The sequence below is a fragment of the Eimeria mitis genome, genomic scaffold (genome assembly GCF_000499745.2).
Source record: "Eimeria mitis Houghton genomic scaffold, Emh_scaff237, whole genome shotgun sequence".
Taxonomy (NCBI): Eukaryota; Apicomplexa; class Conoidasida; order Eucoccidiorida; family Eimeriidae; genus Eimeria; species Eimeria mitis.
Genome location: NW_013570705.1, coordinates 13,942 through 17,351, shown reverse-complemented (window position 1 = coordinate 17,351; position 3,410 = coordinate 13,942).

The following is a 3,410-nucleotide window of genomic DNA, read 5'->3' as shown; positions in this document are numbered from 1 at the left end:
TAGAGATAAAGAGACAAAGGGAGAAACACGAAAAGCAAAAGATAAAGAACTAAAGAGACAGAGACAGGGGTAGACAAACAAAGAAAAAAAAGACAGAGACAGACAGACAAAGCACCAGGCAGACAGATATAAGGAGTTGAGGAAAAGGGATAGAGAGAGACAGATAGATAGAGTTAAAGACAAAGAGAGAGAAAGAGAGAGAGAGAAAGAACAGAGAGAGAAATACAAAGAGACAAAGAGAGAAACAAAAAGAGAGAAAAAAGTAACAAAGGTGTATTCTCTCTCACAGGGGCAGCCACCGGCTGAAAGATGTTTGAGCTTTGGCTCTGGAGGTACTGCTGTCTGCTGTAAGTTAGAGGGGCAGAGGGTTGTGGTGGTGGTTGCACCCAGGGACAAGTAACAGAAGCTGCTGCTGCTGCTGCTGCTGCTGCTGCTGCTGTTGCTGTTGCTAGTGCAGGAGGAGGAGCAGGAGGAGATGGCGTGCGCCTGTGCCTCTGGTTGCCCCCAACTGTTGCTGTACTCTCCAGTGTACGCGCAGCAGAGCCAGGGGTGATGCATGCAGTAGCGGGGCGTTGCAGCTCCCCTGTATAGGAGGCATCAGTATGAGGGTCAGCAGCTAAGCATACAGCTGCTGCTGGGGGGGCTGAGAAAGACTCAGGCTGCGATGGTTGTAATATTTTATACATTTCAACAGACTGAAGATGCTTGGGGGGGTTCTTAGTTCCCGTGCATTTCTTGCTGCCAGAGCAGCAGGGTATATGCATGCAGACAGGGGCGCAGCTGCCTTCTATAATTCCNTGCATTTCTTGCTGCCAGAGCAGCAGGGTATATGCATGCAGACAGGGGCGCAGCTGCCTTCTATAATTCCTTTTACTGTGCCTGCTGCAGCAGCTGCTGCTGCTGCGCTGCGGCGGTTAGATGGCTGCGGGGGCCCCACGGGAGGCATAATTTGTTTTCTCTCTAACGAAAAGATGAAAGGACGAGGGTCCATTGTGGTGTACAGACAGCCGGGTGCTCTGTCTGTCGTTCAGCAGCGAGGGGGGGATTTCCTACTATTATCTTTGCATAATAAGAAGGAAGGAGAAACTAAGAAGGGAGAAACTCAATTAGAGAACATCTTCTTGTTGCTGCTGCAGCAAGGGGAGGCATACTGAACGGCTTGTGCGTCTGTTTACCTGTCGGTTTATTTGTTCATGCGTGGCCGCAGAAAGCGGTGCGAGGAAAGCTGTTTCTCTCTTCTTTAATTAGGGCACTAGAAACTCACAGTGCAGGCAAACATTAACTTACTAACTTCAGTATACACTGCAACACGGCGCTAGCTACTGATAGTAGTTGCGGCACGCTCAAACTCAGCAGCGAAAGTAAAAGGGATGAAAACAACAGGGTTNAGCTACTGATAGTAGTTGCGGCACGCTCAAACTCAGCAGCGAAAGTAAAAGGGATGAAAACAACAGGGTTAATTAGTCTAATTTTGTTTTTATAACATATAAAGAAATACTCATCAGTTTAGGCGCCGGCTTCCATTATACGCTGGTCGGCTGCTGTGCATGCATCTGACGCTCTCCTGGCCTGGTGGAGGTAGGGGGCGAGATGGTGTTTAAATTTTCAGAAAAAAGGCGTTTTAAGAAATATTAATATTTGTTTTACTAGTAAAATGAAAACTGTGGAAAAAAGAATTCGTTTAATGCGTACAGGAGGCGAGCCCGTGGGTGACCTTGGGGGGTCTGAAACAGGTCACTGGGCGGGAGCACCGAAACCTCGAGAGAAATGAAAATGCAAAGTTGAAATAATATTACATTTGCAAGTTTTAAAAACACAGGAAAGCTAATCAGACTTGTAATTCATGAATGGGCTCACAATATGAATACAGTGGAGCAGGTGATACGTCAACTGACAACAAGCAGGGCAGTTCATTCGGCTTCAAAAAAATTTTCTTGTTTTGTGCATAAACAGCATGAATAACGAAATTAATTGATTAATATACACCAAATGATCAGAACAAGAGGCGGAAAAGCACAAACAGCGCCCCCCTATTCCTGCATATTTCAGGAAACTCTGAAACAATTCAACTCTGAACGCCGATTGCAACTCCAAAGAGATGGTTATTTCTCGCTGTGACAGCACGATTATGCCCATATTCATGTTTAAATAATTCTATATGTTTCCTTTATTCACACTTCGTGGCATAGTTACATATATATTTGTGTTGAAACGAGTTCTGCAAGTTTCCTTTCGGCATCCTTTGCATAGTATATATTGCACCATATTCCGTGTATACGGCTCTTAACAAAAGCCACATGCATTATACCACAGACTATCAACATTCTTCCTTAAATACAACACCTGAATTCCCCCATAGGGCTCCGATAAAATCAGAAAAAGGCGAGGAAGCAGAGAAGGGGTTCAATAGCGTTTACGTGTGCAGAGGGTATCTATGGGTCAGCATAGAAGCGGTGGTTTCCCTGAAACATTTCTGCTTTCAAAATTTCCTTTGGCTGGTGCGTGTTATCTCCGCCTCGTTTCAGTTTGCCTTTTAGTTTTTAGCTACCTTGCTGCTCTTACAAACTCAGCACCGTTTCCTTTTTCGTTTCTCTTGGTGGGCTTTACATCAGTTCGTTCAGCCATATAAACTGTAGAACCAAAGAGCAAGCAGTGAGTGAAAGTTGCTTTCTATAGTTTCTTTCTCGTTCACATGCTGCTTCTCTTTTGCTGTTCCTTCCTGTTTGTGTTCTTGTTGCACTCCTGGCGGTTCTTTGTTGTTTTTTCCGTCATTTTCTGCTTTTTTGTGTTCCACTCGAGGCTTCGGAATAAAATCTATTCTGTAAGGCCTAGAGAAAGTCTTACAACTAGGATAAAAATACACAAGAATTAGTGGTGATTCAAGAAGCAAATGATACTCGTCAGGGGAATAGGTTTAGGGTTTAGGGCTAGTAAGCTTTTGCTCTGACCCCGGTACACCTACTGCTGCTAGCACCACTTTTTTTTGTGCCACTGGAAAGCTATCAAGGAAAAGAAAGCGAAATGGGGAAGATCATACAAAGAAAATACGAGACAAGCCCATTGAAAAGTGTGGGTTTAGATACAGCTCGCACGCGCAGGGTACTGCTAGCAGAGGGAGCAGAAATATAGAATAGCATCGCCGAGTTCTATATCAGAAAGGGGGAATATATGTTCCAGCAGCAGTAGCTGCACAAAGACCAGATTCTGTTCCTGGTTGACGCTAGGATGTATATATATAAGAAAGAAAACTGACATATATCAGCACCCTCAACCTCAGACTCCTTTACAAAGGAGGTATAGTAGAAGCATAGCCATATCTATCAGGAGTAACAAAAGTAAGCAGCATCAGCAGAAACAATTCAGATATTTCACCTCATCATTTTCTCCCGTTCTGTGATCTGTGTGTTCTG